Source organism: Sceloporus occidentalis, unplaced genomic scaffold (genome assembly GCF_023333645.1).
Source record: "Sceloporus occidentalis isolate IW3139 unplaced genomic scaffold, rSceOcc1.0.p SCAF_6, whole genome shotgun sequence".
NCBI classification, from domain to species: Eukaryota; Metazoa; Chordata; class Lepidosauria; order Squamata; family Phrynosomatidae; genus Sceloporus; species Sceloporus occidentalis.
Genome location: NW_028316986.1, coordinates 104,234,549 through 104,259,663, shown reverse-complemented (window position 1 = coordinate 104,259,663; position 25,115 = coordinate 104,234,549). Strand labels below are relative to the sequence as shown.

Sequence of the window (25,115 nt, the reverse complement as noted above, 5' to 3'; positions counted from 1 at the left end):
TGTCTCTGGGCATTTTAACAGTTCAATTGGGATATCACCTGTTCCTGTTGATTTATTTTTTCCCATTTCCTTTATTGCAGATTCCACTTCACTTCTTAGGATTTGGGATTCGACTTCATATGGCTCCTCATTCCAAATGTCATTCATTCCCTCATCTCTTTTGTATAACTCTTCCGTGTATTGCCTCCCGTGCCTTTTTATTTCTTCTTGTTCCTGTATTATGTTCTTTATTCTCCATAGAGCATCCATGCCCTTGGTTTGAACTTGGCTTTAATTTCTCAGATTTTTTTGATAGGTGTCTCTTGTTCTTCCCTTTTTATTGTTGTCTTCTATTTCTCAGCATTGGTCATTGTAATATTTCTCCTTATTCTGGCATGTCAGATATTCATACTTTTGGTTTTGTTCCTATCTCTCTTTGTTTTTGCTTTTCTTCTTTCTTTTATTGCATGTATGCCATAGGTGATGCCAAAGATCATTAACAATAAAAGTTGGGGTGCTAGCTAGCTGTCGCTCTATTCTATCACCCACTGTTGATGGTTGCTTTAGTCTTTTCATATCCCATGCTGAGCAAAAGATCTGGAGAGAAACCCAGTGAATAAATTTTAGTCATCACCATCTGTTTCCATGTAGACTGGAATTCATCAGTCAGGATAAGTAGAGCAAGGCTGGTGGGATAAAAGGATAGTATGAGCCAGTAGCTGAGTATGGTCATCCACACTCTTGCTCCATTTTCATAAAGCCTGACTCCAGTCTCAGTGTTGCATTAGAGACACATTTTGGAGCTTGGAATGCTGATCTTAGAAATTTGGATTGCACAAGTTCTAATGGTGCAGAGTTGGAGAGAGGTCCCAGTTGGGACCATAAAGCAGTTGTGTAACTGATTTGGCTTCAAAAAGTTTGAGTGTCGCTGGTATATAGTGGCTCTTCTCTTGTCATAAGAAATTTGCCAAAATTTGCCAGTGATGATGATGATGATAATATTTATTTGTATCGCGCTCTTTTCCCATAACTGAGACACAGAGTGGCTTCACAACATTTAAAAACAAGACAATTAAAAACAGAAAAGTGATACATTAAAACCAAATTAAATTGTTAGAATATTAAAACAGATTACTTATTAAAAGCTTAAAACAGTTAAAAAGATAAAATTTTAAAACACTTAAAATGATAAAACACCCTAGTCCTTTAAGAACATTGTTTTAAAAAGCTTGTCTGCATAAGAAGGTTTTAACCTGCTGGCAGAAGGCCAACAAGAAGGAAGCCATTCTGATCTCCCTGGGCAGGGAGTTCCAGAGTCTAGGGGCAGCCACTGAGAAGGTCCTCTATTGTGTCCCCACCAACCATGCTAGTGATGGTGGTGATCCTCTCTGCAGTACTGTGTTAATGTTCTCAGTGTCCTCTTTAGGCCAATGGATGTTCTTGAAAGTACAGCTGTATCATCTGCATAAAGCAGATCTGAGATACACCTTCCCACTAGTTTCAGAGGATGGAAATCTGTATTGTCAAGATGACCCACCACGTCATTGATTTTCTCTTAGACAGGGAAAATTTTGTGATAGCTAAAAGTTTCTCTGTTAAATTATTTCAACTGGCTTGTTTTCAATATGAGATGAAAATTTCAGATAGATCAAAACAAGGAGATGCAATTGTTAATTGGGATTAGGCAATACAGTCAGCCCCTCGTATCCACAGATTTTTAATCCAGGGATTCAAAAATCCATGATTTAAAAATATTTTAAAAATGTATAAATTCCAAAAAGCACACTTTGAATTTGCCATTGTATATAAGAACACCATTTTACTATGCGATTGTATTTAGTGGAACGTGAGCATTTACAGATTTTGTTTTCCATGAGGAATCCTGTAACCAAATCCCAGCAGAAAGCAAGGGCCCACTGTATAAGCATATTATGTCAATACATTGCCATAAACACAGGCTGACAGAGTATCTTCACATCCATTTCAGATAATCATATTTAACCTTCCCAGTACTACACAGCTTATAGCCAGGTTATCTGAAGAAGCATCCATGAAAAACCAACTTACCCAAACCATTATCTCAGGTCATTATCTCAGGCTCTCCACTATAGGTCTCTAGTAAATGAGGTAAAAGGAGTACTGTCGTCACAACAGACAATGACTTTTCAGTGATAGCAGTGACAGAATTGATACAGCAGGGTGTTAAACAGCAGCAGAGGCAGCCAACTAACTCTGGCTTTGTTCTTTCCTCTTCCCCTTCAATGATCCCACAACAGATGTCATCAATACTTGACATCTCATTGAACCGAAGAACAATTTCTTGTGTAGATTCAGTCAGGTTCCACACTAGCATACTATATTTTCTTCTGTGGACTGGTTGTAAGGATTGGCTATAATAAAGAAGCAGACTGGCTGAGAATATTTGGGGCAAGGAGAAACAGTATTCCACTTGCCATAACGGACTCTCCTTCTGTGAGTAGTGGTTCTTCATTTGTAGAATGCTCTATCCAGAGGCTTGTCTGGTGGCAATAGATGAATATGTTTTTGCTGGTGATTTCATGCCAGTTTTATTATGTGCTATTTTTTGGTGTGTTATACTGCTATGCAATACAATTGTTGTTTTATTTGGTTTTCAGTTTCTCTGTACATTATGCATAGAATTCTGGCTACTAAATAAAATAAAAGTGTAAGATATAATCAAACAAATATCATTTGCACCTGTATGCCAAGGCATCAAATGTGGCCAGGAATGCTTTTGTCCAGCTTTGGTTGCTGTACCAGCTTCACCTGTCAAAAAAGACATTTGAACTAGCGAACCTTATTGACATCTACATGAGATTAGTGAAATGTATTCTGCACTTTTATAGCTGTATTGTTTATACAAACAAATTCTTTCAGTGTCCACAAATATTATGTCTTAGCAGGACATAGATTTCTCTCCAATACTGTTATCAGACAAAATAATCCTTGGTAAATAAGACAGCAACACTTCCTTTGAGTGCTAAGCATATTTTAAGTTAGAAATCTGTTTAGTTTTAAAATACCTGTGACAATGGCCCTTCCAGGTAAATTAGGGGGGAAATGTCAGAGTATGATAATTACCACCATTCTATTGACCAATTTGAATGCTGGGTTCTAATTACAAGAAAAGGGATTTCACCTAAACATTAGAAAGAACTTCTTTACTGTAAGAACTGTTAGACAGTAGAATAGACTGCCTCAGAGGGTGATACAGGCTTCCCTCTTTTGAAGGTCTTTAAACAGAGTTTGGATGGATATATTTCAGGAGTGCTTTGATAGTGTATTTCTGCATGGCAGGGTATTGGACTCTGTAGCCTTTGTGGCCTCTTTCCCTCTATGATCCTAATGCTTTAATGAGCTCAGCAACATGATTAATAAACAATTCTAATAAAAATTCTGTAATTTGTTGTAGGGTTTTACCCCACAATTTCCAGTTTGGTGCATTGTTTTCATAATTCACATTACAAAGAAATTACCAGGGGAGAAAATAAAACAGTATATGCATAATGAAATGTATATATTTTCTACAAGATGCCACATCCTTACTAATAAGGCTACATACCCAAAAATACAGAAATGTTATAAAAGTCTTTAAATAAATACCATATTTATATCAAAGCACTAGTAAGTCTTAGTTGTAGGAAATTGATATATGTTTGGTTTTAACCTCCTTTTTTAGGAACACCAACTCACATACATTGTGAAACAACCTCAAACACACTGTGACTATTATTCACTCCATCTCTACAGCAGAAAACACAATATCTGCATAATTTAATATATTAAAAATATAAAATATAACATCAAAAATCGATGATTTCTTCTACTCTGCCACAACATAAGATTATTTTATAATTTGAATAAATATTGTGAACTGAATAATTAATTTCCTACACAAACAGAAATAACATGTAATCATCTATTCAGATATAAACCATGGTTCGTATTTGGTTGTCAACAACAACAAACCACTAGATCAATTTATTTCTCCCTAAGATTAAAATGTCACAGTAGCACAAAGCTCACAATGGGCTTCTGGACTTGCTCAGTGAAATGTATATCAGGATGCTTTTCGTTTTGAGGGAGGCCTTTCCTCCATCTGATGGATCACTGCTGATGGAATACAGAGGTACAGCCCAGCAGTTACTCTAGGTTTGTTGTTACTGTTGTTAACGGCCCTTGAGTTGATCTTGACTCATGGCAACCCTGTGGATGAGACTTCTCCAAGCCTCCCTAACCTCCACTGTTCTGCTTAGTTCCTGTAAATTCTATTCTTGGTACTGACTCTACAAATGATCTCTTACAGCTACAGTAACTTTAATAACAAATTATGCCTCATTGTTCAAATGCACAATTTTCTTGCTCTCCAAAGTAACAAGTATTAGATAATACAATGGTAAATCAATTGTTATATAAACATTACATTTTCTTTGAAAGCACACAACAACAACAAATGCTCCTTCAAGTTAGGAAAGAAACAGTATGAGACTCACAGAGCAATGGGAGATGAGTGAGGATATAACTGTTGTGTATCACCTCCCTCTTTAAAAGGCAAGCTCAGAGGGCTTCAGTGCAAGTTTTGTGGGAGGAATATGCTTATGGGCATACTTTTGGGCAGAAGCTAAGGATAATAGGTAGAGCATATATCCCCCTCTCCCCCTGGGTCTATTTCTGTTTTTAATCAATGATGTGTCACCAAAGATGTCTCTGTGTATTTCTGTTTCCTGTATTCAAAAATGACAAAGATGGAGGCCTCCAGAATTCATTCTTATTTTATACTTGGAGCAGCAGGAGAAAAATAATCAAGTATATCTTAACAGCAGGATCCTGAATGATGAAAAACCCTTTACTAATAAAATGAACCATTGTACTGAGATGGAGCAACTAAGAACCTTGAAAACAGCTGGAGAGACTATACAACTTTAACTCATGGGTTATTGCTTTCCATAGCTGACAGTGTTCTACATACAAACTTCAGTGGATTAAGTACGTGTCAGTAAATGCCACTTTGGAAAGTGTATTTATTTAAAATGAAATAGGTCTTTCAAATCAACCATCAGATGACTTAGATGGGCAAGCCTTTCCAAGCCTTGTTTTTCCAGTAAGCAAGTTAAGAAAACTGATGGACCAAAAAAAGTTTTAAGGGAGATCATATCACCCAAGGAGAAATTCCTAACTAAATCATCTTTAAGGAGTCTGATGTACTTCACTTTGCTCTAGCAAAATGAGTTATATCAAAGGAGACTCACACAACTTTAGAAAATGTATTAGAGACAAGAAAGAGCTGTGGTATGTCAATTCCACTGTCTGCTGTGAAATAATTTCTATATACCTTTCTTACACTGTTTCTATAGGAACTATAGTACCTGTTTACATGATAATATACTGAATTCCCCCCCCCCCGCCTTTTTTTAGGCAAGGTTTTCTGATATTCCTGCTTTAATTTTTTTAGCTTCAAGGCTTTTAAGTACTTTACAAAAGCCACAGCACAATAACTAGAAGCCGCCTGAGAAATTAAACTTTCTAGAGCATTCCTTGCTTTAAGGCTCAGCTTGGTTTCTTTCAGTGTTTCTCATTATAACTAAAGAGTCTTTATGCAAAAACAAAACAAAACAAACAAGAAGAAAATATTGCCCACAGCAGTGGCCCAACTTGCAAAATTATAGGTTTCCAATCTCAGTAGAAATCACATTAGAATGAAAACCATTGGAACAATTTAATGGGAACAACTGCAAAAACATATATAAGATGTATAGTTGCTTACCAGAATTTCCCCCCTGTAGATACAAGCAAGCTTTTATTCACCACATTTTCTCAAGAACTTCTGTCAGATTGTTTCTGGAATAAAAGAGAGACCTCAGTTATTTTCTTCCATCTTGATTTGACACACATGCTAAATACACACAGTGCTTCTGACAGATCTCCTTTTCAAAAATGCCAGGATTGGGTTATTAAGGGCAAGAGAGGGTACTGAGGAGGGAACATCTCTCATAAATATTCCTTTTTCTTGTGAAAAACATAGGCTTGCAGATTCTACAGCATCAAACTTAACTGGCAAAGGGAAAAAACCCCTGTATCACTTAAAAACAACAAAAATACTTTTCACGGTATGAAATTACAATGCCAATAAAATGTAAACATTCACAGATAGTTCATTAACTCCTATTAATAATCAAGCAGAAAAATTCTAAAATGGCTACTTTTCTAAATAACCACAGTTTAGCACCATGTGTGTGAGTGGAAAAGTGTCTTCTTGTGGCATGGATTTACATACTTCCACTTCTCTGATCTTCCTCCTGAATTGCTAAGAGGAGAAATAAACCAGACTGTATTTACAGTATATTCTAGCAGACTCTTAGCCTGTTGCACACAAATCAAGAACTGTAGCTTAAAATAAATTCCAGCTTGTTAAACAAGCAATACAAGACAAAGTTTCCTATTTCCCATATACAGTCGGCCCTTCTTATACACAGTTTTTTTATACACGGATTCAAGCATACACGGTTTGAAAATATTCCAAAAAAAGTATAAATTTACCTTGATTTTCCATTTTTATAAGGGACACCATTTTGCTATGTCATTATATTTAATGGGACTTGAGCATACACGGATTTTGTTATACACGGGGGATCTTGGAACCAAACCCCAGCGTATAACAAGGGTCCACTGTAGTAACACTCCAGAAACTGGAGACGGTGAACTGATGAGATTATTGTCCAAATGTGGACAAATCTGATCATATGCAAAAAACAAACAAACAAACAAACAAACAAAGGCGCTCTAGGGATCAAAGTCTGAAAATTCCTTTTCCATGTCATCCAAATTCTTGGTGCTTTTGCTACCATACCACTTTTGGTAAAAACAGCAAGAAGCAGTTTTATGCTACAGTACAGCCTTTCACAATTTTACTGCACCTGTTAACCGGAAACAATCTATCAAAGCAGGATAGAGGTACATGATGTAAACTCAGGCAGTCTAGAAAGTAAGAAGAGTAAGATGGACAAATGCCACTATTTTGGCAAGTCTAACTAAATTTCTCTTGACAGCTACTCCAGTTCTTCCCCTAGGCTATATACACAGACAGAACAGCATGCCATATAGGCCAGCAGCCCTGTCAGAACAATTTTTATTATAATAATCATAGGGAGAAAGAAAAGCCTGTGTCTTGTGCTTATATAAAAATCTGGTGGGCATAGCAAGTAAGATCTTGGAGGATCTGGGCTTCAGTGGAAAGTGGTGCAATGAATGAATGAATGAATCTTTATTTATATACCACTATTCCAATGATCACAGCGGTTTACAATCAGTTAAAATACGAAAACAGCAAAATCCAATAAAAGAAATCCCCCCACATTAAACGATAAAATACAAGCGATAAAAATATCCATCATTCAATCACTTTTTAAAACCATTAAAACCAATAACACCAATAACACCAAGGACATCCATTACATTACAACAGCATAAAAGGAGAAGACTGGAATTAAGGGACATGGGGGAAAGCAAGGCGGAAAAAGTGAGTCTTTTTGCAATGCCAATTCAGACCTTAGAAATCAAGGTATTGTAAAAAGAAAACAAGTGTAATACCTTCCCAACAATAAAAAACTGTTTCCTTGGCAAGCCGTGATAAAAATATTTAGGGTCTTTTGAGAGGTTTTCAAAGAAGTGACTGTGTTAGCCTCTGGCAGCAAAAAAAGGAGGAAGAAAAGGGGAGAAGAAAAAAAATGTGGCAGCATCTTTAAAAAACTTTTAAAAACACTAACTTTAAAAAAATGCATGAGCTTTAGTGGATATAAATCCACTTCTTTGGATGCCATATTGACTGAATGTTACTGTCTGCAATTGAAGATACAATCCTGTTTACCCCACACACAAACCAAAACCACCAGAACACACTTATGGCCTACACCACTAATTACAAAGCTACCATTGTTCTCACAGACACACTCTCTCAGCATGTCAACTTATGACAACCTCATACTCCGAGATGGTTTTGTCAGTCCTTCCTCTGAAGTATAACCTAAGCTATATTTCAGTCATTCATTTCAACAACAGGGCCTCATGGGCTACATGCTACAGCACTACAACAATTTTCTTCTCTCACACTTGCTACTCTATTTCTCGTGAAAGCAACAACAGCTAATGGCTGAATTTGAAAATCTGATTAAACTAATGTTTAGCATGCATTCCTCAATTTGCCCACATCTAGAAGCATTCCACTTAAACCCATGAAAAAAATATGTATAGTAATTCTAGATATCTATATGGCTAAAATTGTTGTTAGCCATCTTGAGTAACTATAGCATAGAGCACAAGGCAATAAACAAAATAAAAACCATTGTCCAGGCACAAGCCCTGTGACCACGCTGTGAATTTAATTCATTTGTTTAAACATTTTCCTTTCCTTTCCATACTAGATGTTTAAGGTGACTAACCATGATGGAAATGCACAATAATATATTAAAACATAATATGAAACACATTTAAATTGAAATGACAAAATTTAAAAAGCTTTCAGTAGCAGCAGCAAAATATAATCAGCTCAGCAAACCATAGGCCTCTCTAAACATGAAAATATTTCACCAGTCATCAGAAGACTATCAAGAAGGAAAGCTTTACAGGCCTCCTAAGGATGGGAATTCCAGCCCCAGCCCCTGGAAAGAGTCTCTCTGATGTTCTTCCCAAATGTGCTTCTAACATTGGCCTAGCATAGACAAGGGCCTCTTCAAGGATCTAAATTGCAGTTAATCAGCTGTCTTTAGAAAGTTGCAAGTGAATGAGTTTGCAGTTGGAAGTGGGCCTATGCCACTTCCTACCTCCCACTAGCTATCTCATCTGATGAGCTCAATGAAATATGTTGCCTATTACTAGCTCTGGATGCAAATAAGATGGTTAGCATGTTCTTCTTCCTACCAGTTCTCCTGTTTTTCTGCTACCTTTGTTCCTACTGCTCTCGTTCTAATATCTGACCTACTCTGGGGGTATTTATGTTCCCTTGCCCCTTTAATCTCATCATGGCACTACCTTTCTGTGGTGGTTGAACTGTGTGCTCCTGTAACTCAAGAGGCTGTGTGGCTAGTGAGGTTTCCCATGTCAGACAATCTTTGCTGAGGAGCAAGACTAAATGTACCAAGCAGAGCTACTGGGCAGCAGCAGCAGTGGAGGAAGGTGACACTGGTGGAGGATCTCTTAGAGATAATGGTAGTGGCACCATAGCTAACACTTGTTAGTACTGTGTAGAGTGGTCCCTAAACTGTGCTCTTTAAGGCATTTTGGACTTCAGCTCCCAAAATCCCAGACTACTGGCCAATATGGCTGAGGCTTCTGGGAGCTGAAACCCAAAATCTCTCAAAGGAGACAGTTTGGGGACCACTGGTGTAGAAGAAACCAAGGTAAAGCCCCTTTGAATGTCTTTTACCATGAAAACCTATGTTGATGATCGAAAAAGAAACAGGAGATAATGCCAGAAGATGAGACTCCCATATTGGAAGACACTCAATGAGCTACTGGGGTACAGCAGAGAATAACTATGAATAATGCTGTGGCTAATGATGCAACTGGCCTCAAGCCAAAAGGACGTTCGACTGTTGACTTGCTTAGCAGTGAAAGGAAAGCTTGAAGTTGCACAGCACATATTATAGGAACATGGAATAGGAGAAGCATGAATTAGGGGAAGCTAGACACAGTAGAAATGGAACATATAAACACTGCAATACTTGGGGTGAGTGAGCTGAAGTAGGCAGGAATGGGACATTGTGAGTCAGATAATTACACAATATTTTACTGAGGAAATGAAAACCTAAGAAGAGAAGGGTTGGCATTAATAGTGAAGAAAATGTTAACCAAAGCTTTTCTTTCTTTTTCATAGTGAGAAACGTGAGGTCCCATGTTGGGTACAGGAAACTTGCAAGAAAGTCAGGAAATGCTGCATTTTATCAACCTATCTGTTTAACTTGCATGAGGGATCATATTGTAAACACACATTGGATAATGTAGTGCATCAAAAATTTATGAAGAAAATTACGGATTATAGCAAAACCTTTAATTGTGTAGATCATTAAACAACTATAGGCTGCTCTTAAAGAACAATATTGTATTGTCCTGACATTTATTTATTTATTTTATTTCTATGCCGCCTTTCTCCCAAAAGGGACCCAAGGTGGCTCACAATATAAAAACACATCAAGACAAACATTTTAGAGACAATTAAAATAACCTAATTAAAACACAAGAAAGTTAAAATCTAAATATACAAAAGTTTAAAAACATAATCTACCCCCCACCCCCACAAAACAACCTATACCCAGGACAAGAGGCTACCTTCAGGATAGAATACGAAGAAACTGAACGGTTTCTAACTTGCAAGAAGGTCAGGCAATGCTGCATTTTATCAACCTATCTGTTTAACTTGTATGCTGAAGTATCATATGTACACTGAACATATCATACACAAAGCAAGATTAAACTTTGAGGTAGGATGCATGAAAATTGGAAGAAGGAACAACAATTTATGATATGCAGATGACACCATACTACTAGCAGAAAACAGGAAAGATGAAACAATTACTGGAAAAAGTCAAGGTAAAAAGTGGAAAGGCAAATTTACAGTTGAACATTAAAAAAACAAAAATAATGTCTACAGATCATTTACATAACTTTAATGTAGATGATGAAGACATTTAAAGAGTTCAAGCGTTTCCATGCCTTGGCTCAGTCATTAATCAGAAGGGAGATTTCAGTCAAGAAATTAGAAGAAGATTAGAACATGGGAAGGCTGCTATAAAGGAACTAGACATGCTCTTGAAATGTGAAGACATGTAATTTAATACTAAAATATTAGACTATGACTGTAAAGACCAGGGTTTGATTCCCAGCTTGGCCATGAAACCCACTGGGTGACCTTGGGCAAGTCACATGCTCTCAGCCTCAGTGGAAATCAATGGCAAATCTCCTCTGAACAAATCTTGCCAATAAATACTCATGATAGCTTTGCCTTAAGTTGCCATAAGCCAGAAATGGCTTTAAACATACAGTAACAAAGTTATGATTGTTCATGCCAACATATTTCCAATTTCTTTGTATGACTGTGAAAGCTGGACAGTGAAGAAAGCTACTCGGGAAGAAAATCAACTCATCTGAAATGTGGTGCTAGAGAAGAGGTTTGAGGATACTGACTGTTAAAAAAATTGGTCTTAGTGTAAATCAAGCCTGAACTCTCCCTAGAAGCCAAGATTACCAAACTGTTGTACTGTGGACACATCATGAGAAGGTGTGATTCACTAGAAAAGACAATAATTCTTGGCAAGGCAGGAAGTAGAAGGAAAAGAGGAAGATTGCTTTAGGGATGTATAGACTCAATCAAGGAAACCATGGCCCTGAGTTTGCAAAATCTGACTAGGGCTGTTGGTGACAGGGAGACTCAAGACAGTTTTCATTCACCAAGAAACTTGACTTGACAGCAGCTGACAACAATCCCCTTGAATCTGTAGCCTAAACGGGATACTTTATCAACATGTGATTTTTAAAAAGTCACTGACCCACTCGTCTCCAGGGATTCTCAGACACCACTGTGAGGGGAAAGTAAAACTTCCCTGCTCTTGCATGATGAAATAAACTGAATTTCAGAAATGAAATCTACTTATGAATAAAACAGCATGAATTAGTGATTCCCCCTCCTTCTTCCAGCTTGCTGCCACCTTCCCCCATCCACCATCCCTGGAGGATTTAAAAGATGAGATAGGTTTATTATATGAGTGGGTGAAAACAGATGTAATACTCAGTTCTTACATGATGCAAAAATAAGAGATGTCAATCTGACCATACTCGTCTAAAAAGAGTAAGAAAAGTTAGAACCAATTCTTTAGTCTGAGAGAGATTAATTACAAGAGTTCATTCTTGCATTTTCAGTTACTGGACTAGAATTTTCTCTTTGTCCCAAGAGGAGACTTTGGCTGTGCAAGACAGATAAGCTTTTGCTGTTCTATTCAGCTTCTCACAAACCCATTTAATTAGAAGTCAACTGTGGGTAGGTAAAAGGATATTCAAAACCAAACCAAAAGAAGTATTGATGCAGACTGATCTCTTTATTTCTCAAAGCAAAACTGATTTCAGTGCTCGATGCTTAAATTTAATCATATCTATGAAGGATACTTAACAGATCTTATGTCATTTCCAATCAGAAAGGCTTATGCCCTTTTATGGTTCCAGTGGATATCTTCTGTGGTTTTAAGACAGTTATTTAAAAAGATATTCCAATCAATTTGTTTTGTTATATGTGGGACTGAAAGAGTCAGCAGAAGATAAATCCCACTAGTTGTTGAACTGCTCTGTTTACAATAATATGAGAGAAGGATAATCAAGAACTACTTCTTATCAATACTGGTGTTTTTATTCTTTTGATTACCATCATCAGCAACTCTAAATTTTAATTAGTCTACAGCTAATAGATGTTTAACTGAAAATAAAGTTTTGCAGTATCTGCCTTTGCAGGCTCCAAGTACATTAGGGTTATTTCAATTATCACTGAATGTATAGGCCTTGATAAATTATATCCTGTTTATCTTATCATCAACATTGTCATGACCTGCTTACTAAGCAAATACTGTCCTTGGATTTTATTTTGTGTTGATACTTTCGTTTTATTATGGCTTAAACCCAAGTGCAACGCAGCTACTTTGAAATAGACTCCAGGGTTGTATCACCAGAAATGTAATGAAAGTTATTGTGCCATCTCCATTTAACTTCAACAAATGATTCTAACCCTTTTCTCCTTTTATTTTTTATTGATACTATAGAATCATTTCAGAAAATTATAATAATCAGATTTATTTCCTGCCAGTTATCAGGTTTTAAAAACAACTAACAGATTTAATTCTGAAGCTAAACAGATGTTAATTGAATATGAAATCATAAAATGGCTTCACAAAGAAAGTAAGTATTATATCTAAATAAATAATAATAATAACTTTATTACGGCCATTTGGCCAGCACAATTACAAAATTCCAGTTTAAAACACAACAGATTAGAGAATATAAACAAATTACAGTCTATAAAAAGTAAGGATAAAAAGCAATGATAGGCCAGCATGATCAGGCAAACACACAACAATGAGTAGGCTGCCATCACCTCGCAAACAACTCTATCATATTATGTAAAAGAGGACCACATTCATGACATATTGGTTCAAAATTCACAAACATATCCCCTATCCAAGCAAGAGTTAAACTACAAAGTGCCATTAATCAGATGCAATTGATTACTAATTTACAAATTTTACCGTTAAATCAAGCCCTCTGTACAGATTTTGAGATGATATTATAACATATTACATCTGTTTAACAAACTGTTTACGATTTGCAATGGCAGCTGCAAAGAATTGTGCAACTGCTTGCGTTATATCTTCCTTCTGATCTGCAAGTAGAAAATTTGTATAAAATTTCTCTTGTCTGCCTGGAAACTGCAGCACAATTGGTGTTATATATAAAGCACGTATTTCTGTATACAAAGAACAGCCAAAGAGTACATGATTAATATTTTCGATTTCCTCTGAGCCACAAGGACAGTATCTGTGTTCGTAAGGGATCTTTTTAAATCTGCCCTCCAGGACTGCTGATGGTAAGATGTTAAACCTTGCTGACATGAAAGCTCTTCTAAATTTCGGGACATTCAAATTCTCAAAATATTTCGCACATTTGCCAGGTCTACTGGATTCCCTAACAGGATGTAAAGTTAGTTGGCTTATATGAGTCTGGAAATCAGTATCCTTGATGCGTTGAGAAATCACAGATTTTGCTTTATCATAACCCAGTACAGTTATTTCAGATAGTGAGAGTCCAAGAGATGAGAGTTTCAAGGTCCGTGTCTCCTTCCAGGGAGACAGAAAGGAGTCTGTTAGAATTAATGGCACTAAACCGATTGGAACAAAAAACATTTTGAGCCATAAATTTAATTTGCGTATCCATACACGCACCTCAATAGATAGCATCCCTGTTTCTAGACGGAGAATAGAATTCGAAACACAATTTGGGACACCTAAAATTGTCCTTAAAAATTTGGTTTGAACTACCTCAAAGGTTGTAAAGCTACTGAAAGTACAAATCTCAGAACCGTATAATAATTGTGCTAATATCTTAATAACAAAGACTTGGAGAGCTGCTGGAATATATTGACCTCCCTTATTATAATAGAAAGAACATAAAGCTTTAATACTTCTTTGTGTATTCATTACAGCATTTTTCTGATGTAATTTGGTAGATCCCTTGTCATGGAATGTGATTCCCAGATATTTATAAGTGGACACCTGTTCTATGGGATGATCATCTAGGGTCCACTTATATCGGAGGCGGCTCCTCGAGAAGACCATTACTTTGGTCTTATTATAATTAATTTTTAGAGCATCATTTGTGCAGTAAGTTGCTAAAGCTCTCAGAAGTCTATTCAATCCTACTTTTGTGATGGACATTAGAACAACATCGTCTGCGTAAACAAGAATCGATAAAGGCTTATTTGAGAGAGTCGGGGCATGTGCTGATATTTCTGACAGGGTCGAGATCATGGAATTAATATAAAAGTTGAAAAGAGTAGGTGCTAGAATGCAACCCTGTCTTACTCCATTAAATGTGGGAATAGGCCTTGTTGCATTGCCCTGGCTATTACAACGTATAACTACTCGAGAATTCTCGTGTAGTTTACGAATTAATATTAACAGTCGTTTATCAATGTTGGTGGTCTCAAGCTTTTTCCATAATATATCTCTTGATATAAGATCGAATGCTGATTTAAAATCGACAAATGCAGTAAACAGTGTGCCCCTAGCCGAAGCAATATACTTTTCAGAAAGATGTTTAAGGACTAGGGCATGGTCAATTGCCGAACGGTTTTTCCTAAAGCCAGCTTGCTCTTCCCTGATGATATCTTCCTCCTCAAGCCATTCTTGGAGCTTATCCAATAGGTGTAGAGCATACATCTTGCTTATGATATTGAGAAGGCTAATAGGCCTGTAGTTTCCAGGATCATTTTTATCACCCTTTTTGTATATTGGTACAATAATAGCAAGGCCCCAGTCCTCAGGGATGTATGTAGTATGATCTATGGCAGTGAAAAAGGATGCAAGAACAGGGGTCCACCATTCAATGTTAGATTTAAACACTTCTGAGGGTATATTATCATTACCCGGGGCCTTACCTGAGGTGGTTCTTGTTATCAGGCTTCTTATTTCCTGGTCGGAAACTGGTAGTCATTTTGGAAGCTCTTTGATATCGATGGGGGAATGATTTTGTTTGCATCGGGATTGATCATATAGCTTGCTATAAAATTGTTCCCAACAATTAACAGAGATTGAGTAAGTCATACTTACTGCCCTTGGCCAGCCACTAGTTACAATTTTCCAAAAAGTAGATGTATCTTTATTATTTGCTGCTGTTATTAAAGTACACCAAGAATTTTTGAGGGCTGTTGCTTTTTTTATTTTTATCAGTTTCTTATATTTTTTCTTTAATTCAAACCATTCAGAAGGGATTGTTTGTAAATTTTTTTGTCTATAAATTTTATAGTTTTCCACCAGGATCTGTTTCATGTTAATGCAGTCCTGATCGAACCAAGATTTATTTTTTGTATTCTGATTAAGGGCCTTAAGAGAATCGGTGACGGAGCAGGAACAGGATGATGAAGGAGCCGGGGGGGGGGGGGGGAGAAGGGGGCCATGGAGGGCAACCTGGGTAACGGAGCAGGAGGAGAAGGAAGGAGCAGGACGAAGGGTCAAGTTCAGGGTAGGTCAGAGGGAGCCTCCGCACTTGCACCGGGCAGCTTTCTCTCTGTTTTTTTATTTTTTAAAAATTATTTTTGACAATGTGTATTTTTTTGCTACAGGTAGATAGATATATAGATAGAATGTGGCTGCCTGCCTGTTCACTTTCCCTTTCATTTCCTTGCTTCCAGCAGCTGAGCACTTTGCAGGAGGCTTTTTTTCCTTTGCGAATGCTACAATGCGAATGTTACAAACGTTTCTCTTTCCAATTTGGCAAATTGATACAGAATGCTTTTGCTACTGTCTGTAAGGAATTCAGGGGTAGCTGAGGGAAAGCAAGAAATGCATGGCATCCTTTTCTGGCATTCCGAGGTGAGGAATTAATTTATTATTGTTGTTGTTGTTGTTATTATTATTATTATTATTATTAACCTTTATGAAGCGCTGTAAATTTACACAGCGCTGTACATACAATCTTTTTAGTTGGATGGTTCCCTGCCCTCGGGCTTACAATCTTATTACACGTGTATGAGGCACTCTGGGGTGGCAAGGAAGGAGGATGCAGGATGCTTAGCTGGTATTAGATTGCGTTTTGGGGTTGAAAACGGGGTCAAGGGAAGATCCATAACATGCAGTGACCCAAATACCCACAACACATACACACACTGAGGTGGTTTTTAAATTTGACAAAATATGTGCATACTGGCACCTGTTTTTTTTTTTAAAGGAGGGGGGGAAGGGAGAAATAACCCATCCAGTTGCCCAATCACTGTAAGAAACATCACCTTGATGAAAGTGGAAGAGAATTTGATTGACAGCAAAGGAGCCTTTTTTAAAACCGGTTCGGCAAATGAGAACTCTCACCGGAGCTGCATGGCATTCAGGGTTAATTACTCTGAGGTAAATAGTGGGCACTTGCTTCCGGAGAGATTCGGGGGGAGGGAATCTGGATGTACCCAGTTCCATCCAGCACAAATAGCTCAGTATGAATGGGGCCTATATTTCAAAGGAAGGAGCTGGCAACACTACCTCTGAGTATTCCTTGTCTAAGAAAACCCTATAAAATCCATGGGATCTCTGTAAGTCAGCAGGCACATTGGAAAACAAACCACAGAATCAACTCTGCCACATCATCAACAGGCAGGCAACTAGTAGCCTGCAAACCTACGTAGTTTGGTCCACAGTGACCTCCAGTACTCCATTCGGTCATTATCTTAAATTCATAAACAGAAGGAACTGCTACAGTGGGCCTTTGGTATCCTCTGGGGTTTGGTTCCAGGACACTCCATGAATACCAAAATCCATGGATGCTTAGGTTTCAAATACAATGACATGGTAAAATGGTCTCCCATATATAAAATGGCAAAATTAAGGTTTGCTTTTTGGAATTTATCTTTTGGAATATTTTCAAGCCATGGATAGTTGAATCCATGGATAAAGAGGCCCACTATATCTGATATTCTCAAGAATGGCTTCAGAAGATCAGAAACTATCAAAAGTATCAAGCATGTGTCTCTTGAATTCTCCCTTTCACTCCAATATAGATGCACATCAGCTACAGTCAACTGCAAGAAGGCTCAAGTCAAATGAAGCTGAGGAGGACCAGGCACCTTACCGGCAACCCCATATTAGCCTATCCATATATCATATGATTTACAGTGTGTATGTATTTTTTCCCACCTGGCAACCTTTTGCAGTGATGTGGTCAGGTGAATAGTAGGGATTCACTACTTATATCAGTGTCAGTCTGGTTCCCTAGAGCCTGTACATCATTTTCATGGACTTCTAGGTGGCCAACCAATTGGTAGCTGGGGGGTGGTGGTGGTTTTGAAGTGTATCATTATTTGTTAGTATGTATTTGACATGGGGCTGGATCCGGTTTTTGGAAAAATAGAGCTTGGTAACTCATCCTTTGCCTCTTTCTATGACGATCTCATCATAGGACCTTCGAGGTGCACGCTAACTAGGTCAGACTGAACTGGGAGGCCATAGGGACCTCCTTCACCTATGTGACATTGAAACCACGTGGTGGCTGGGGCTCATACAGATTACACTATGTTACTATAGGCTTGACCCTCAACAGACAGGCAGTGGGTTGGGCACATCAAATAACAGGCAGGCTGGCCAACATCTGGATCTGCTGCCTCATGCTCCAAGCCTATACAGCTGCAACTTGTAACTTCTTTTTAATTTATGTTGGGTTTGTGAGTTCTTATCACTGCATCCTTGCCTGCCACTCAAGCTAAACCTGCAATGATACCATTTATTTTGGCAACAAAACCACAGAGTTAGAGGAAACCTAGCTGCAAGAAAGCATTCAGTTCACACACACACACACACACGCACACGTATATATATATCACTGAGCTGGAAACTTGTTTTGGTTTGCTTTATTTAATTACGTAGGAATAAAAATAAAATGAAGAGCCAGTGTGACTTTGGCCCCATACAGACAGGCCAAAATAAAGTTGCTTCGGGTCATTTTGGAGGTATGCTGTTTAAATGATGCATGCCTACTAAGAGTCCGGAGGCCACACCAAAGCTGCACTCCAATCCTTAGGACTGGGTTGTGGCTTTAGCATGGTTTCCAGACTCTTAGTTTTTTCTTACCATCACATGTAACCGACATATGCCCTGTTTACATATGCCTGAAGTTCACAGCTTGGAAAAGTCAATTTTGGGGACAGCAACTTTTAATGGCCGTACTGGCTGGAGAAATTCTGTAAACTGTAGCCCAAAAATAACACCCCCAAGCTCTGGGTAAATTACAGAGAAGTTATATAGGCAATGAGGGAGAAGGTTAAATACCTGTTCATATTCTAGTTACACCTGCTATGCATCACAATCAGATATCTGAGTTAAATCAAAAAATGGAGTCCACAAATACTGATCCAACAGAACCTTAGATCACAGGAAGCAATCAGAGAGAGAGAGAGAGAGAGAATCTTTACTAGTGGTGGCTCCCCACTGTGGTATGTCCTCCTCATAAATGCTTTAGGCTGACTCTGCTACTATTTATTTTATTTTAATTTAATTATTTTAAGCCGTTGTGAGTTTTATTGATTTATGGAAGTAAGAGACTTCAACTGTGTAAACTGAAACTTGAATGACTGGGAATGATGAGTCATGAATACAAATTTTAAAAAAGTATAATAAAGTTTGCTGTAAATCATGTTGGAGAACTGGTGTAGACTAAGATAAATAAGTCATTCATAGTTTATGTTTAAAGGGGTGGGGGAGTATGATCTGAATAATCAGATGGCTAACAATAGCAAAACTAAGATTTCAACATAGCATTTTACAAAATGAGAGCTATTAACACCAACTAAACCACAGTGTAAATTGAAGATGGTAATATAATTAAAAAGACATTTGCCAACAGAGCACTTCCTCCATTAATGGGTGGGTGGATAACTTAAATGTGCAACAGAACAAGAGCACACGATGAGCTGGCATGAATCACTGAGTATTCATATGAAGCATTTTTGCTGTTTTTGACTGAAATCCTTAATCACAGATGTAGGTATGAACGTGGAACTACATATCATCTGATCTGACTCCCCAAACCTACCTTAACAGCCAGTAGCTGCATTGAGTGATGAAGTTATGCTTTGTTGGATGATGTTTCCAGTCCCCTCCCATCATTAAGATGTGGTGCAATGAGGAGTTGCAACAAGGGTCCTGCTTTTGATTGTCACACCACTGTCACTGGTGGCAGGGGGCTGGAAACATCATCCTGCACTACGCTGATTGCCAGTAGAACAGACCCCCATTGCTTGATGGGGCTGCTGGCTATTAAAGTAGGTTTGGGGAGGCATTTGCAATTGTGGCAATAGTGCTACTATTGTAAACATGATTACCAGTTACAAATGCCTAACTTTTACAGTCTAGCTTACACATTCGTAACTGTTCAACAGGATGTCATCGTCGTCGTCGTGGTCATCATCATCATCATCACCATCATCATACCATTTGGAATACTGTAATATGTTCTACATGGGACTGCCTTTGAAAATTGCTCAGAAACTTCAGCTGGCTCAAAGAGCTGTAACCAGATTCTTAACTGGGGCTGGCTACACACAACTCCCTTTTTGCAACAGGTCCACTTGTTATTGGTCAGTTTCTAGGCACAATTCAAAGTGCTAGTTTTGACTTATAAAGCCCTATACAGTTTGGGCCCTGGCTATTTGAATGACCGTATCTCCTTGATGAGCCTATTAGGGTTTTAAGATCACCTGGAGAGGACTTCCTCTCTGACCCACCACCCTCTCAGATTTTGGAGATTAATTTGAATATGACACCAGAAAGCTTGTTACTAGGCATGTTTGATGATGATATTGATAAGAAATATGGGAAAATATTGATGTATGCAACTTCCTCTGCTAGAGTTTTATATGCCAAAAAATGGAAAAGAAGTCCATGAATTAGAAGAATGGATAAACTATTTATATGATTTGATAGAAATGGATAGACTATCTAGTATGATAAGAGAATGAATCTTGGGAAATAACATCAGGAGAATGGGATTAAATATTAGAATACATTAAAAGGAAATGGAGAAATCTGCTCATTTCATATTGATAAGGGATGCTGAACAATAAAATTTTTAATATAGAGTAATAGTTTAAAATAATAATTAAATTATAGGAACAGTGATATATAGGTAAACTCTAGTTGTTGATGTAGATTCGTTTCTTAGAAAAACAAAGATATTAACAGGATTGGGAAAGTTTAAGGCTATCTAACTTAACCAAACATTATATTAGTTTATAGTTTAGTTTAATCTTGGGATAGTAATTGGTTAGAAGAAAGTATAATACTTTGAAAATCAAGGGTGGTGGAAGTAATGTGAGTAATATTTGTGAAGTGTGCAGGGAATATGGTTGTAATAATTATACGATTAAATGGAATGGACCAGGAGAAGTCTGTGGAAAGATGGTTAAGAATGACAAGAGTAAGTGAGGAAGGTGAGAGTAAGTGATAGATGAGAGGTGGAGAGATAGGGAAGTGAATAGGAGTAGAAGGATATATGGGTAGAAGATTTTAGATGTAAGAGACTGCAGGATAGAAGAGATTAAGAATTGAAGGAGAAAAGAAAGAGATATTTAAAAACGATTAACAGAAGGATAAATTTGATAAGCCAAAAGAAGGTATTACCTGGTCCAAAACAGAGAATTAATGAGCTGCTTTAAAAACAAAACTTAATGTATAACCTATAGATGAGCTAAAGGCTGAATGTAAGAGACAATTGTTTTATTGTTTATTAAGATATAAAGAGATGTTATTAAGATATGTGATCTGTGCTATAGGATTAATGATTTGTTCAATTGTTTGTATGATTGTAATGAAGATCCAATAAAGATTAAAAAACAAAAATAGTGTACACAGTGCAAAAACTTTATTTATAAAATTAGAGCTTGTTTTTAAAAACATCTAAGCTAACTATATTAAAACAATCCTATTTGTTTTACTACACAGTTTTCTTTCTGGGTACTGGGGCAGAGTTGATGTGCACACAGTAAAAATAGGGACATATTACGTGACAGGCACATATTAAGCATTTTGTAGAACAGAACAAACCTCCTATTTATAGGATTCTTTCAATGAATGAACTTATGCTAAAACAGTGAGTTGTTCACAACAGTTTTCATAGACACAAACTGCTCTTGGTGACTCTCTTTTTTAAAGAAACTGCATTCCATAACATGGAAACTCTATTTTTGAATCCCAAAGACTACACAAATTACAAGTATTTGTTCCATTCCCTAGATCTTACTACCTCCTATTATACGCACAGGACACAGGATCTAACTGTATTCCTAACACAACTGTGCTGATGTTTAGAACACACAGCACCATTCTTATACTTGAACAGTATTCATATCAGAGTTGACTGCTTATGGTTTTCACTGTTACATCCTGCAATTGTACTGCAATTTGCAGGAATTTTGGGTGGGATAAGAAGTGAGATGGCAGTCATTGGTAACTGTCAGTGGCATCTGGATTACAACTCTTCCTGCTTCATAATCATCCACATAAATTAAAGGCAAGAATGTTAGCATGCACAAATCAGCTACAAACTTTTTATGGTCTGTAGATCAAGCATGAAGTGCAAGTTACCTTCCTATAGCTGAATGTGCTAGTGTTCATTTGTGCATGCTAATGTCAAAAAATAAATTAATTAAAAATGCATTTTGCAGCCCATCCATTTCCCTGAGCCTACCTAATTCAGAAGCTATTTCTCTTTTTGTCTACAGAGAGGTGCTGTAGCTAAACCGATTCTTCAGTTCATATGCCTAGCTGCATTATTTTTGGTTGCATTTATACTGTGTCCTTCCATTCCTAAGGCAGCTAATAACAATAAACCAACAGTTAAAAAGAACTAATCCACAAACAAGCAAACAATATCAAAATAAAATTAGGTAAGAACAGATAAAAACTGACAGGCAGTTAAAAACATAATTAAATTAGAATCATAGAATGAAACACAAAGCAGCAGAGCAAAAACAAAACAGTGCACTAGGAGAGGCCAAACACCTTAAATAGAAAGGCTTTTGCTTGTTTGTGGAAAGAACATAAGACGCTTATGTATACAGTGTCCTGAATTCTTTTGCATGTGTTGTTGTATGCCTTCAAGTCCTGTCCAACTTGGGGCAACCCTAAGGGGTTTTCTGGGCCTGACAGTGTGTAACTTGCCCAAGAGTCGTAGTCCAACACTCACATCACTACACCATGCTGTGTCACTTTTTGCATTGATCAAGATGACGGTGATATATTAGTAACAGTATTAAGGCTAAAATAACTATTTAGGGCAAGGAAGTAAGACATTGAACAAATGTTACACAAATGCTAAGGAAACAAGTCGGATCATATTGCTATACTGGAATAGTTTTTAATCCTTCAAGTGGAACACAGAAGAAAAAATGACTTAACATTAGAAGCCTGTGTAAAGTTTTAAAGAGACTTAATTTTAGGTACCTGAGAACGATGAATCTAATCCCACTACAGACTGAGTATCCTTTATCTGGAAATCTCAAAGTGTACATGCTCTAAAATCTGAGTTTGCCCATGTGGATGACTGAGATAGTGACATCTTTGTTTTCAGATGGCTCAGTGTATACAAACTTTATTTCATGCGCAATATTATTTAAAATATTATGTATAAAATCACCTTCAGGCTATGATTATAAGGTGTATACTGAACATAAATGAATTTGATGTTTAGGTTTGGGTCCCATCTACAAGATATCTTATTATGTATATGCAAACATTCCAAAATCCCCCCCCCCAAAAAAAAAAAAAAAAACTGGAAAGGCTTTTAGCCTTTTTCTGTTTTGAACAGATGAAGTCAATGGTTTAACAGGACAGATTTGGGGGTAGTTCAGAGCAAGACAGAGCATGTATATGTGGCACTACAGCCCTGGAAAATATGCCTCGCTGTATGCTTGCTTCTCAGATTTCCTCTGACATCTGAAAACAACTTAGTACAAAAGGGAAAAAAGCAAATTAATCAGAAACTACATTTTTTATTACAAGACATAAATCAGTATGTTGCTTAGGAGATGACTCCTCTAATAGGATGGGTCTTCTCAGTGGTTCCTTTTATGTGCTTATCAACAGAATATTTCCCAGCGATATCTACCAGGCTCACTTTCTATTGAACTTCCACAAAATAGCCAGGAGGTTTTTTAGGCAGGGCTCTTTTATTTATATTGTTTATTCTTTTTGTTGTTTTGTATTGGCCAGGAAACTGGGAAGGGGTTAATTTGTATCTTATTGTAATTTTTTGTATTATATCTTTTTTATTGTTGTTAGCTGCCTGGATTCCCCGTGATTGGGCGGGATAAAAATAAATCTATATTATTATATTATTTAATCGTTGTTTGTTTAACACCACCATATTGTTTATATTGTGGTCTTGCAATGTTCTAAATGCAATTTCACTCTGACCTCCCATATACATTTTTAAAAAAGAAAAAGAATAATTTGAGTCACAGATATCATTAATCAAATATGTAAAATTATTCCAGTTTACAAACATTTTTTTCATTACATATTCTAGAATCCCTCCACAGCTACAAGATATTATTGTCCAAAAAGTAACATTTCTGTGCTCTGCTCTGGACAAGGACCAGACTCTTCTCAACTCTAAACCTCTGTTGTCCAATCTGACCAACATTGATTCTCAAGATCTTGGGCAAGAGACTTAACCATTATGATAGACATGATCCCTTCATCTGCAGATAAACCTGTGACCTTCTGTAGGCATATCATCTGCTCTGTAACTGCCCCTCCATCATAGGTTCATGTACAAAAAACTTTCAGAAATTTAAAAGCAAAGAACAAAAAGAAAAGTTTGCTTCACAATAGTTCTGTTGCCCTCTCTTTGTCACATATAGGACTAACCACTAAATCAACAAGTGGACAATTCCAGAAAAGTCAGACAAGTAGATTTAAGATGGTATTTAAATTTATTTCTGAAGGTGTGATCATAACCTCAACAGCTAGCAAATGCTTAGCCAAAATGTCATTGTGCTCCATACCTCCTTAACCTGCAAGAGTACTTAGACATCCTAACACCAAAATGCTATTACTTTAAAAACAATGTACGTTTATACCAGTATTTTTTTTAAAGCATTAAAAATTCCACCATACCAATTTACAGTCAATTCTAGAAACTGTATTGTACTTACCCAATCCAGATTTGGATCCTATACCTGGGCTTCTTATTTTCTAACTAGTTCAGTGTTTTTCATCAACCTAGGTTCAACAGCGTCTGTGGTTTGCTTAAGTGCTTTATCACAATGTGATTGAACACCCCCTCAAACATTATACATTTCCTGCCTGAAAAGCAGTTTAGTGTAGGTAAGAAGCAAAAACCCACACTTGGTCTCATGTGGTGACAGAATATTAGTCATTTATATCTTGCCCTTTATATGAACAATAGAAATTGTGTACACCAGCTCATAAACACCATGTATGCATGTTGTATGTGATTTTCCCATATAAACATTCTTACACACTAGATTCAGAACTACATAACATTTGAAAATCAGAACTACATAACATTTGAAAAGACCTGCAGCATATCACTGCCCAGGCCTTTTGAAAGTTATTTGTGGCACAGCACTGAATAGTCTTTTGTGCTCATGAAAGAACATTTAGAACATCTGTGCAGATGGATGAATCCTGGAGCTTCTCCTCTGTATCTGCCTTTTGTGTATGATACTTTGGAATGTACATTATGTGCTTTTGAGATAGTTTCCTTGGTTTTTAATGCAATGTTATGAAAATTACATTATTTTGTCCTACCCTGATAAAACAGTCCTGTACATTTCTGCAAATGTGAAAGAAACGAGAAATGTGCAT

At 37.1% G+C, this 25,115-nt stretch overlaps 1 protein-coding gene across 2 annotated transcripts in view; it reads right to left on the bottom strand.

Moving 5' to 3' along the window:
* FYN (FYN proto-oncogene, Src family tyrosine kinase) overlaps window positions 1-24,517 on the bottom strand; it is a 117,377-nt gene extending 92,860 nt beyond the window's left edge. For both annotated transcript variants that reach the window (XM_089530553.1, XM_089530554.1), the window contains exons 1-2: window positions 24,440-24,517; window positions 5,765-5,838 (exon numbers count right to left, since the gene is read on the bottom strand). The gene's annotated coding sequence lies outside the window, so the exon portion shown is untranslated. The remainder of the gene's footprint in view (window positions 1-5,764; window positions 5,839-24,439) is intronic.
* Window positions 24,518-25,115: the final 598 nt, after the last annotated feature.